The following is a 12,996-nucleotide window of genomic DNA, read 5'->3' on the forward strand; positions in this document are numbered from 1 at the left end:
CCTTAGACCACTCAGCCATTCTGACCCCAAGCTGCTTTTTCATCTAAAGGGTGAGAAAGATATTAGGAACCAAAAAATGCACAGAGCTTAGGCCAATAGTGGCTAGAGCAAGAAAAAATCTCACTGCACTCTTCCAAGAAGACAATCCTATAAGGCACTGCGAGGGAAATGATCATATTTCTCAAGAAAAAAAGTAGAGTAAACACAGGACTATCAGAAGTGGGATTTGAACCCACGCCTCCAGAGGAGAGTGCGACCTGAACGCAGCGCCTTAGACCACTCGGCCATCCTGACTTGCTTTCCCAACATCTTCCAGAGGCCAAACAGCCATGCAGGTGAGGTACTGAAAAGGAATGCACTCAATTTATTTATCCTATGATATGCACTTCCAACAGATCTTTGAACAATCTGTACAGAGCAGGACCTATGGAGAACTCTTTAGAACTTTGAGGCGAACAAAGAGAAAGTGCTATTCACCAGCCACTTGAACGGCTCAAAGCTGCTTTGAAATTGAGACAATAGCCACCTCTTGGCTGGCTAAAGCAATTTCAACAAGGGATCTCAAAGTCACAACATAGGGTGGAGTATGCAAATTTAAGCAGCCCCTGAACAAAGCCCTGAGGAAATTGCTGTAAGTGTGCTGGAGTCCAGTTGTCTACCAGATGAATGGCATTCTCCCAATTTGCAGGGCCCGTCTGGCCAGGGCATACAAGAGCATGACTCTTCCAGATGACCTCTTACATGGGTCCTATGCTCATTTGGTAAGGATTGCGCTTTGTCAGCAAGACGTTATAGAACCTAAATATATGAGAAACCCCATCTCTCTTGACAAGAGGAGAACGGAATAACGTGCCAGGTGAAGACCAACAGATGCAACTTCCATCAGATGTTAACCTGATAAAGGAGATTAAATCTCCAAAAGGCATGTCAGAAGTGGGATTCAAACCCACGCCTCCAAAGGAGACTGTGGCCTGAACACAGAACCTTAGACCTCTCGGCCATCCTGACAGTATAGGCTTTTAAGAAATGAATAAAAGTTACTCAGAAACGTCTGCCTCCATGCAAGCCTGAAATAATTTAAACCTTCAAACACAAGGTGCAACTTTATGCACAGGACAATAAACACAGAAGAACACATACGAAAGCACTTTATTTCACAGGTATACAGTTTTCATGCTTTTAGAACACCACATACCTCTCACCAGCTATTTAGGGTCCTGTATCCGACTCACAACATTTCTTTGCCTGCGACCTCTCTCTCTACACAAACAACTACAGCACAGGAAGTAGGAAGGCAATAGGTGGGGCAGTTTATGCAAATTTATGCTGCCAATGTGCCTTGCAGATTCATGCAGGATTTCTAGATCCTTGCTGGATACAAGAGAGTAGGCCTTGTTCCAGATAAACTATCCCTAGCAGGGGAAAGTCTGAGCACAGGCACTCTTTTGCTCTTTAGCCCCTGGCCTGGGACTCATCCTCACTTGCTAAGGCGTGAAATTCTGCATACCAACTTTGCACAGAAGGTATGTTTGTGGTTGTTTGGGGATGGGTGGGAGGTCAAGAGCAGGGTAAAGCAGGTCTTCTTCACTACGAGACTCCTCTTCTATGCCTCCCTGCCATTCACTCACTCTGTCTTTGTTTCATTCTCTCCTTCCACAACACTCCTTCTCACTCACTCGCTCTATCACTTGTATTTTTGCCCTTGCTCTGCATTCTATAGTGGAAACATCTCTTGAATGAAGCATCTGAAAATGACGTGACATAAAATTTAAAACCTCCTTATTGGAAACCTAAAACATCACAAGACTTAATGTAACCCATTTCTTTCATAAAAAAGATTTTTAAAGTACCCCACAAAACAAATATGAAACACCACGAGTGCTAGAAGAATATTACATTAACGTTAAAGATAGAATAGGGCAAATGCATTTGCAGTTGAAACTGAAGTTTGGTACTTATTCAGATATTATTTACATTGCCAATTTTTAGCTGAGATTCTAAAGGAACTGAGAGAGAAAATGGAATTCAAGTTTTGTCAGAAGTGGGATTCGAACCCACGCCTCCAGGAGAGACTGTGGCCTTAACGCACCGCCTTAGACCACTCGGCCATCCTGACCCCATGCTGCTTTTTCATCTAAAGGGTGAGAAAGATATTAGGAACCAAAAAATGCACAGAGCTTAGGCCAATAGTGGCTAGAGCAAGAAAAAAACTCACTGCACTCTTCCAAGAAGACAATCCTATAAGGCACTGCGAGGGAAATGATCATATTTCTCAAGAAAAAAAGTAGAGTAAACACAGGACTGTCAGAAGTGGGATTTGAACCCACGCCTCCAGAGGAGACAGCGACCTGAACACAGCGCCTTAGACCACTCGGCCATCCTGACTTGCTTTCCCAGCATCTTCCAGAGGCCAGACAGCCATGCAGGTGAGGTACTGAAAAGGAATGCCCTCAATTTATTTATCCTATTATATGCACTTCCAACAGATCTTTGAACAATCTGTACAGAGCAGGACCTATGGAGAACTCTTTAGAACTTTGAGGCGAACAAAGAGAAAGTGCTATTCACCAGCCACTTGAACGGCTCAAAGCTGCTTTGAAATTGAGACAATAGCCACCTCTTGGCTGGCTAAAGCAATTTCAACAAGGGATCTCAAAGTCACAACATAGGGTGGAGTATGCAAATTTAAGCAGCCCCTGATCAAAGCCCTGAGGAAATTGCTGTAAGTGTGCTGGAGTCCAGTTGTCTACCAGATGCATGGCATTCTTCCAAGTTTGCAGGGCCCGTTTGGCCAGGGCATACAAGAGCATGACTCTTCCAGATGACCTCTTACATGGGTCCTATGCTCATTTGGTAAGGATTGCGCTTTGTCAGCAAGACGTTATAGAACCTAAATATATGAGAAACCCCATCTCTCTTGACAAGAGGAGAACGGAATAACGTGCCAGGTGAAGACCAACAGATGCAACTTCCATCAGATGTTAACCTGATAAAGGAGATTAAATCTCCAAAAGGCATGTCAGAAGTGGGATTCGAACCCACGCCTCCAAAGGAGACTGTGGCCTGAACACAGAACCTTAGACCTCTCGGCCATCCTGACAGTATAGGCTTTTAAGAAATGAATAAAAGTTACTCAGAAACGTCTGCCTCCATGCAAGCCTGAAATAATTTAAACCTTCAAACACAAGGTGCAACTTTATGCACAGGACAATAAACACAGAAGAACACATACGAAGGCACTTTATTTCACAGGTATACAGTTTTCATGCTTTTAGAACACCACATACCTCTCACCAGCTATTTAGGGTCCTGTATCCGACTCACAACATTTCCTTGCCTGTGACCTCTCTCTCTACACAAACAACTACAGCACAGGAAGTAGGAAGGCAATAGGTGGGGCAGTTTATGCAAATTTATGCTGCCAATGTGCCTTGCAGATTCATGCAGGATTTCTAGATCCTTGCTGGATACAAGAGAGTAGGCCTTGTTCCAGATAAACTATCCCTAGCAGGGGAAAGTCTGAGCACAGGCACTCTTTTGCTCTTTAGCCCCTGGCCTGGGACTCACCCTCACTTGCTGAGGCGTGAAATTCTGCATACCAACTTTGCACAGAAGGTATGTTTGTGGTTGTTTGGGGATGGGTGGGAGGTCAAGAGCAGGGTAAAGCAGGTCTTCTTCACTACTAGACTCCTCTTCTATGCCTCCCTGCCATTCACTCACTCTGTCTTTGTTTCATTCTCTCCTTCCACAACACTCCTTCTCACTCACTCGCTCTATCACTTGTATTTTTGCCCTTGCTCTGCATTCTATAGTGGAAACATCTCTTGAATGAAGCATCTGAAAATGACGTGACATAAAATTTAAAACCTCCTTATTGGAAACCTAAAACATCACAAGACTTAATGTAACCCATTTCTTTCATAAAAAAGATTTTTAAAGTACCCCACAAAACAAATATAAAACACCACGAGTGCTAGAAGAATATTACATTAACGTTAAAGATAGAATAGGGCAAATGCATTTGCAGTTGAAACTGAAGTTTGATACTTATTCAGATATTATTCACATTGCCAATTTTTAGCTGAGATTCTAAAGGAACTGAGTGAGAAAATGGAATTCAAGTTTTGTCAGAAGTGGGATTCGAACCCACGCCTCCAGGAGAGACTGCAGCCTTAACGTAGCGCCTTAGACCACTCGGCCCCACGCCTCCAGGAGAGACTGTGGTCTTAACGCAGCGCCTTAGACCACTCGGCCATCCTGACCCCATGCTGCTTTTTCATCTAAAGGGTGAGAAAGATATTAGGAACCAAAAAATGCACAGAGCTTAGGCCAATAGTGGCTAGAGCAAGAACAAAACTCACTGCACTCTTCCAAGAAGACAATCCTATAAGCCACTGCGAGGGAAATGATCATATTTCTCAAGAAAAAAAGTACAGTAAACACAGGACTGTCTGAAGTGGGATTTGAACCCACCCCTCCAGAGGAGACTGCGACCTGAACGCAGCGCCTTAGACCACTCGGCCATCCTGACTTACTTTCCCAGCATCATCCAGAGGCCAGACAGCCATGCAGGTGAGGTACTGAAAAGGAATGCCCTCAATTTATTTATCCTATTATATGCACTTCCAACAGATCTTTGAACAATCTGTACAGAGCAGGACCTATGGAGAACTCTTTAGAACTTTGAGGCGAACAAAGAGAAAGTGCTATTCACCAGCCACTTGAACGGCTCAAAGCTGCTTTGAAATTGAGACAATAGCCACCTCTTGGCTGGCTAAAGCAATTTCAACAAGGGATCTCAAAGTCACAACATAGGGTGGAGTATGCAAATTTAAGCAGCCCCTGATCAAAGCCCTAAGGAAATTGCTGTAAGTGTGCTGGAGTCCAGTTGTCTACCAGATGCATGGCATTCTTCCAAATTTGCAGGACCCGTCTGGCCAGGGCATACAAGAGCATGACTCTTCCAGATGACCTCTTACATGGGTACTATGCTCATTTGGTAAGGATTGCGCTTTGTCAGCAAGACGTTATAGAACCTAAATATATGAGAAACCCCATCTCTCTTGACAAGAGGAGAACGGAATAACGTGCCAGGTGAAGACCAATAGATGCAACTTACATCAGATGTTAACCTGATAAAGGAGATTAAATCTCCAAAAGGCATGTCAGAATTGGGTTTCGAACCCACGGCTCCAAAGGAGACTGTGGCCTAAACACAGCGCCTTAGACCTCTCGGCCATCCTGACAGTATGGGCGTTTAAGAAATGAATAAAAGTTACTCAGAAATGTCTACCTCCATGCAAGCCTGAAATAATTTAAACCTTCAAACACAAGGTGCAACTTTATGCACAGGACAATAAACACAGAAGAACACATACGAAGGCACTTTATTTCACAGGTATACAGTTTTCATGCTTTTAGAACACCACATACCTCTCACCAGCTATTTAGCGTCCTGTATCCGACTCACAACATTTCCTTGCCTGCGACCTCTCTCTCTACACAAACAACTACAGCACAGGAAGTAGGAAGGCAATAGGTGGGGCAGTTTTTGCAAATGTATGCTGCCAATGTGCCTTGCAGATTCATGCAGGATTTCTAGATCCTTGCTGGATACAAGAGAGTAGGCCTTGTTCCAGATAAACTATCCCTAGCAGGGAAAGTCTGAGCACAGGCACTCTTTGGCTCTTTAGCCCCTGGCCTGGGACTCACCCTCACTTGCTGAGGCGTGAAATTCTGCATACCAACTTTGCACAGAAGGTATGTTTGTGGTTGTTTGGGGATGGGTGGGAGGTCAAGAGCAGGGAAAAGCAGGTCTCCTTCACTACTAGACTCCTCTTCTATGCCTCCCTGCCATTCACTCACTCTGTCTTTGTTTCATTCTCTCCTTCCACAACACTCCTTCTCACTCACTCGCTCTATCACTTGTATTTTTGCCCTTGCTCAGCATTCTATAGTGGAAACATCTCTTGAATGAAGCATCTGAAAATGACGTGACATAAAATTTAAAACCTCCTTATTGGAAACCTAAAACATCACAAGACTTAATGTAACCCATTTCTTTCATAAAAAAGATTTTTAAAGTACCCCACAAAACAAATATAAAACACCACGAGTGCTAGAAGAATATTACATTAACGTTAAAGATAGAATAGGGCAAATGCATTTGCAGTTGAAACTGAAGTTTGGTACTTATTCAGATATTATTTACATTGCCAATTTTTAGCTGAGATTCTAAAGGAACTGAGAGAGAAAATGGAATTCAAGTTTTGTCAGAAGTGGGATTCGAACCCACGCCTCCAGCAGAGACTGCGGCCTTAACGCAGCGCCTTAGACCACTCGGCCATCCTGACCCCATGCTGCTTTTTCATCTAAAGGGTGAGAAAGATATTAGGAACCAAAAAATGCACAGAGCTTAGGCCAATAGTGGCTAGAGCAAGAAAAAACTCACTGCACTCTTCCAAGAAGACAATCCTATAAGCCACTGCGAGGGAAATGATCATATTTCTCAAGAAAAAAAGTAGAGGAAACACAGGACTGTCTGAAGTGGGATTTGAACCCACGCCTCCAGAGGAGACTGCGACCTGAACGCAGCGCCTTAGACCACTCGGCCATCCTGACTTGCTTTCCCAGCATCTTCCAGAGGCCAGACAGCCATGCAGGTGAGGTACTGAAAAGGAATGCCCTCAATTTATTTATCCTATTATATGCACTTCCAACAGATCTTTGAACAATCTGTACAGAGCAGGACCTATGGAGAACTCTTTAGAACTTTGAGGCGAACAAAGAGAAAGTGCTATTCACCAGCCACTTGAACGGCTCAAAGCTGCTTTGAAATTGAGACAATAGCCACCTCTTGGCTGGCTAAAGCAATTTCAACAAGGGATCTCAAAGTCACAACATAGGGTGGAGTATGCAAATTTAAGCAGCCCCTGATCAAAGCCCTGAGGAAATTGCTGTAAGTGTGCTGGAGTCCAGTTGTCTACCAGATGCATGGCATTCTTCCAAGTTTGCAGGGCCCGTTTGGCCAGGGCATACAAGAGCATGACTCTTCCAGATGACCTCTTACATGGGTCCTATGCTCATTTGGTAAGGATTGCGCTTTGTCAGCAAGACGTTATAGAACCTAAATATATGAGAAACCCCATCTCTCTTGACAAGAGGAGAACGGAATAACGTGCCAGGTGAAGACCAACAGATGCAACTTCCATCAGATGTTAACCTGATAAAGGAGATTAAATCTCCAAAAGGAATGTCAGAAGTGGGATTCGAACCCACGCCTCCAAAGGAGACTGTGGCCTAAACACAGCGCCTTAGACCTCTCGGCCATCCTAACAGTATAGGCTTTTAAGAAATGAATAAAAGTTACTCAGAAATGTCTACCTCCATGCAAGCCTGAAATAATTTAAACCTTCAAACACAAGGTGCAACTTTATGCACAGGACAATAAACACAGAAGAACACATACGAAGGCACTTTATTTCACAGGTATACAGTTTTCGTGCTTTTAGAACACCACATACCTCTCACCAGCTATTTAGGGTCCTGTATCCGACTCACAACATTTCCTTGCCTGCGACCTCTCTCTCTACACAAACAACTACAGCACAGGAAGTAGGAAGGCAATAGGTGGGGCAGTTTATGCAAATTTATGCTGCCAATGTGCCTTGCAGATTCATGCAGGATTTCTAGATCCTTGCTGGATACAAGAGAGTAGGCCTTGTTCCAGATAAACTATCCCTAGCAGGGAAAGTCTGAGCACAGGCACTCTTTTGCTCTTTAGCCCCTGGCCATGGACTCACCCTCACTTGCTGAGGCGTGAAATTCTGCATACCAACTTTGCACAGAAGGTATGTTTGTGGTTGTTTGGGGGATGGGTGGGAGGTCAAGAGCAGGGAAAAGCAGGTCTTCTTCACTACTAGACTCCTCTTCTATGCCGCCCTGCCATTCACTCACTCTGTTTTTGTTTCATTCTCTCCTTCCACAACACTCCTTCTCACTCACTCGCTCTATCACTTGTATTTTTGCCCTTGCTCTGCATTCTATAGTGGAAACATCTCTTGAATGAAGCATCTGAAAATGATGTGACATAAAATTTAAAACCTCCTAATTGGAAACCTAAAACATCACAAGACTTAATGTAACCCATTTCTTTCATAAAAAAGATTTTTAAAGTACCCCACAAAACAAATATAAAACACCACGAGTGCTAGAAGAATATTACATTAACGTTAAAGATAGAATAGGGCAAATGCATTTGCAGTTGAAACTGAAGTTTGGTACTTATTCAGATATTATTTACATTGCCAATTTTTAGCTGAGATTCTAAAGGAACTGAGAGAGAAAATGGAATTCAAGTTTTGTCAGAAGTGGGATGCTAACCCACGCCTCCAGAAGAGACTGCAGCCTTAACGCAGCGCCTTAGACCACTCGGCCATCCTGACCCCATGCTGCTTTTTCATCTAAAGGGTGAGAAAGATATTAGGAACCAAAAAATGCACAGAGCTTAGGCCAATAGTGGCTAGAGCAAGAAAAAAACTCACTGCACTCTTCCAAGAAGACAATCCTATAAGCCACTGCGAGGGAAATGATCATATTTCTCAAGAAAAAAAGTAGAGTAAACACAGGACTGTCAGAAGTGGGATTTGAACCCACGCCTCCAGAGGAGACTGCGACCTGAACACAGCACTTTAGCCCACTTGGCCATCCTGACTTGCTTTCCCAGTGTCTTCCAGATGCCAGACAGCCATGCAGGTGAGGTACTGAAAAGGAATGCCCTCAATTTATTTATCCTATTATATGCACTTCCAACAGATCTTTGAACAATCTGTACAGAGCAGGACCTATGGAGAACTCTTTGGAACTTTGAGGCGAACAAAGAGAAAGTGCTATTCACCAGCCACTTGAACGGCTCAAAGCTGCTTTGACATTGAGACAATAGCCACCTCTTAGCTGGCTAAAGCAATTTCAACAAGGGATCTCAAAGTCACAACATAGGGTGGAGTATGCAAATGTAAGCAGCCCCTGATCAAAGCCCTGAGGAAATTGCTGTAAGTGTGCTGGAGTCCAGTTGTCTACCAGATGCATGGCATTCTTCCAAATTTGCAGGGCCCGTCTGGCCAGGGCATACAAGAGCATGACTCTTCCAGATGACATCTTACATGGGTCCTATGCTCATTTGGTAAGGATTGCGCTTTGTCAGCAAGACGTTATAGAACCTAAATATATGAGAAACCCCATCTCTCTTGACAAGAGGAGAACGGAATAACGTGCCAGGTGAAGACCAACAGATGCAACTTCCATCAGATGTTAACCTGATAAAGGAGATTAAATCTCCAAAAGGCATGTCAGAAGTGGGATTCGAACCCACGCCTCCAAAGGAGACTGTGGCCTAAACACTGCACCTTAGACCTCTCGGCCATCCTGACAGTATAGGCTTTTAAGAAATGAATAAAAGTTACTCAGAAATGTCTACCTCCATGCAAGCCTGAAATAATTTAAACCTTCAAACACAAGGTGCAACTTTATGCACAGGACAATAAACACAGAAGAACACATACGAAGGCACTTTATTTCACAGGTATACAGTTTTCATGCTTTTAGAACACCACATACCTCTCACCAGCTATTTAGCGTCCTGTATCCGACTCACAACATTTCCTTGCCTGCGACCTCTCTCTCTACACAAACAACTACAGCACAGGAAGTAGGAAGGCAATAGGTGGGGCAGTTTTTGCAAATGTATGCTGCCAATGTGCCTTGCAGATTCATGCAGGATTTCTAGATCCTTGCTGGATACAAGAGAGTAGGCCTTGTTCCAGATAAACTATCCCTAGCAGGGAAAGTCTGAGCACAGGCACTCTTTTGCTCTTTAGCCCCTGGCCTGGGACTCACCCTCACTTGCTGAGGCGTGAAATTCTGCATACCAACTTTGCACAGAAGGTATGTTTGTGGTTGTTTGGGGATGGGTGGGAGGTCAAGAGCAGGGAAAAGCAGGTCTCCTTCACTACTAGACTCCTCTTCTATGCCTCCCTGCCGTTCACTCACTCTGTCTTTGTTTCATTCTCTCCTTCCACAACACTCCTTCTCACTCACTCGCTCTATCACTTGTATTTTTGCCCTTGCTCAGCATTCTATAGTGGAAACATCTCTTGAATGAAGCATCTGAAAATGACGTGACATAAAATTTAAAACCTCCTTATTGGAAACCTAAAACATCACAAGACTTAATGTAACACATTTCTTTCATAAAAAAGATTTTTAAAGTACCCCACAAAACAAATATAAAACACCACGAGTGCTAGAAGAATATTACATTAACGTTAAAGATAGAATAGGGCAAATGCATTTGCAGTTGAAACTGAAGTTTGGTACTTATTCAGATATTATTTACATTGCCAATTTTTAGCTGAGATTCTAAAGGAACTGAGAGAGAAAATGGAATTCAAGTTTTGTCAGAAGTGGGATTCGAACCCACGCCTCCAGGAGAGACTGCGGCCTTAACGCAGCGCCTTAGACCACTCGGCCATCCTGACCCCATGCTGCTTTTTCATCTAAAGGGTGAGAAAGATATTAGGAACCAAAAAATGCACAGAGCTTAGGCCAATAGTGGCTAGAGCAAGAAAAAACTCACTGCACTCTTCCAAGAAGACAATCCTATAAGCCACTGCGAGGGAAATGATCATATTTCTCAAGAAAAAAAGTAGAGGAAACACAGGCCTGTCTGAAGTGGGATTTGAACCCACGCCTCCAGAGGAGACTGCGACCTGAACGCAGCGCCTTAGACCACTCGGCCATCCTGACTTGCTTTCCCAGCATCTTCCAGAGGCCAGACAGCCATGCAGGTGAGGTACTGAAAAGGAATGCCCTCAATTTATTTATCCTATTATATGCACTTCCAACAGATCTTTGAACAATCTGTACAGAGCAGGACCTATGGAGAACTCTTTAGAACTTTGAGGCGAACAAAGAGAAAGTGCTATTCACCAGCCACTTGAACGGCTCAAAGCTGCTTTGAAATTGAGACAATAGCCACCTCTTGGCTGGCTAAAGCAATTTCAACAAGGGATCTCAAAGTCACAACATAGGGTGGAGTATGCAAATTTAAGCAGCCCCTGATCAAAGCCCTAAGGAAATTGCTGTAAGTGTGCTGGAGTCCAGTTGTCTACCAGATGCATGGCATTCTTCCAAATTTGCAGGGCCCGTCTGGCCAGGGCATACAAGAGCATGACTCTTCCAGATGACCTCTTACATGGGTCCTATGCTCATTTGGTAAGGATTGCGCTTTGTCAGCAAGACGTTATAGAACCTAAATATATGAGAAACCCCATCTCTCTTGACAAGAGGAGAACGGAATAACGTGCCAGGTGAAGACCAACAGATGCAACTTCCATCAGATGTTAACCTGATAAAGGAGATTAAATCTCCAAAAGGCATGTCAGAAGTGGGATTCGAACTCACGCCTCCAAAGGAGACTGTGGCCTAAACACAGCGCCTTAGACCTCTCGGCCATCCTGACAGTATAGGCTTTTAAGAAATGAATAAAAGTTACTCAGAAATGTCTACCTCCATGCAAGCCTGAAATAATTTAAACCTTCAAACACAAGGTGCAACTTTATGCACAGGACAATAAACACAGAAGAACACATACGAAAGCACTTTATTTCACAGGTATACAGTTTTCATGCTTTTAGAACACCACATACCTCTCACCAGCTATTTAGCGTCCTGTATCCGACTCACAACATTTCCTTGCCTGCGACCTCTCTCTCTACACAAACAACTACAGCACAGGAAGTAGGAAGGCAATAGGTGGGGCAGTTTTTGCAAATGTATGCTGCCAATGTGCCTTGCAGATTCATGCAGGATTTCTAGATCCTTGCTGGATACAAGAGAGTAGGCCTTGTTCCAGATAAACTATCCCTAGCAGGGAAAGTCTGAGCACAGGCACTCTTTTGCTCTTTAGCCCCTGGCCTGGGACTCACCCTCACTTGCTGAGGCGTGAAATTCTGCATACCAACTTTGCACAGAAGGTATGTTTGTGGTTGTTTGGGGATGGGTGGGAGGTCAAGAGCAGGGAAAAGCAGGTCTCCTTCACTACTAGACTCCTCTTCTATGCCTCCCTGCCGTTCACTCACTCTGTCTTTGTTTCATTCTCTCCTTCCACAACACTCCTTCTCACTCACTCGCTCTATCACTTGTATTTTTGCCCTTGCTCAGCATTCTATAGTGGAAACATCTCTTGAATGAAGCATCTGAAAATGACGTGACATAAAATTTAAAAACTCCTTATTGGAAACCTAAAACATCACAAGACTTAATGTAACACATTTCTTTCATAAAAAAGATTTTTAAAGTACCCCACAAAACAAATATAAAACACCACGAGTGCTAGAAGAATATTACATTAACGTTAAAGATAGAATAGGGCAAATGCATTTGCAGTTGAAACTGAAGTTTGGTACTTATTCAGATATTATTTACATTGCCAATTTTTAGCTGAGATTCTAAAGGAACTGAGAGAGAAAATGGAATTCAAGTTTTGTCAGAAGTGGGATTCGAACCCACGCCTCCAGGAGAGACTGCGGCCTTAACGCAGCGCCTTAGACCACTCGGCCATCCTGACCCCATGCTGGTTTTTCATCTAAAGGGTGAGAAAGATATTAGGAACCAAAAAATGCACAGAGCTTAGGCCAATAGTGGCTAGAGCAAGAAAAAACTCACTGCACTCTTCCAAGAAGACAATCCTATAAGCCACTGCGAGGGAAATGATCATATTTCTCAAGAAAAAAAGTAGAGGAAACACAGGACTGTCTGAAGTGGGATTTGAACCCACGCCTCCAGAGGAGACTGCGACCTGAACGCAGCGCCTTAGACCACTCAGCCATCCTGACTTGCTTTCCCAGCATCTTCCAGAGGCCAGACAGCCATGCAGGTGAGGTACTGAAAAGGAATGCCCTCAATTTATTTATCCTATTATATGCACTTCCAACAGAT

At 43.7% G+C, this 12,996-nt stretch overlaps 4 non-coding genes across 4 annotated transcripts; all 4 read right to left on the reverse strand.

The window, feature by feature from the left end:
* Positions 1 to 6,270: 6,270 nt before the first annotated feature.
* On the reverse strand, positions 6,271 to 6,353 carry TRNAL-AAG (transfer RNA leucine (anticodon AAG)). Its single transcript has one exon. It is a non-coding gene; the product is annotated as a tRNA-Leu (tRNA).
* Positions 6,354 to 7,253: 900 nt separating this feature from the next.
* On the reverse strand, positions 7,254 to 7,336 carry TRNAL-UAG (transfer RNA leucine (anticodon UAG)). The gene has a single exon. It is a non-coding gene; the product is annotated as a tRNA-Leu (tRNA).
* Positions 7,337 to 10,452: 3,116 nt separating this feature from the next.
* On the reverse strand, positions 10,453 to 10,535 carry TRNAL-AAG (transfer RNA leucine (anticodon AAG)). The gene has a single exon. It is a non-coding gene; the product is annotated as a tRNA-Leu (tRNA).
* Positions 10,536 to 12,542: 2,007 nt separating this feature from the next.
* On the reverse strand, positions 12,543 to 12,625 carry TRNAL-AAG (transfer RNA leucine (anticodon AAG)). Its single transcript has one exon. It is a non-coding gene; the product is annotated as a tRNA-Leu (tRNA).
* Between the last annotated feature and the right edge of the window lie 371 nt (positions 12,626 to 12,996).

This window comes from Triturus cristatus, chromosome 6 (assembly GCF_964204655.1).
Source record: "Triturus cristatus chromosome 6, aTriCri1.1, whole genome shotgun sequence".
Taxonomy (NCBI): Eukaryota; Metazoa; Chordata; class Amphibia; order Caudata; family Salamandridae; genus Triturus; species Triturus cristatus.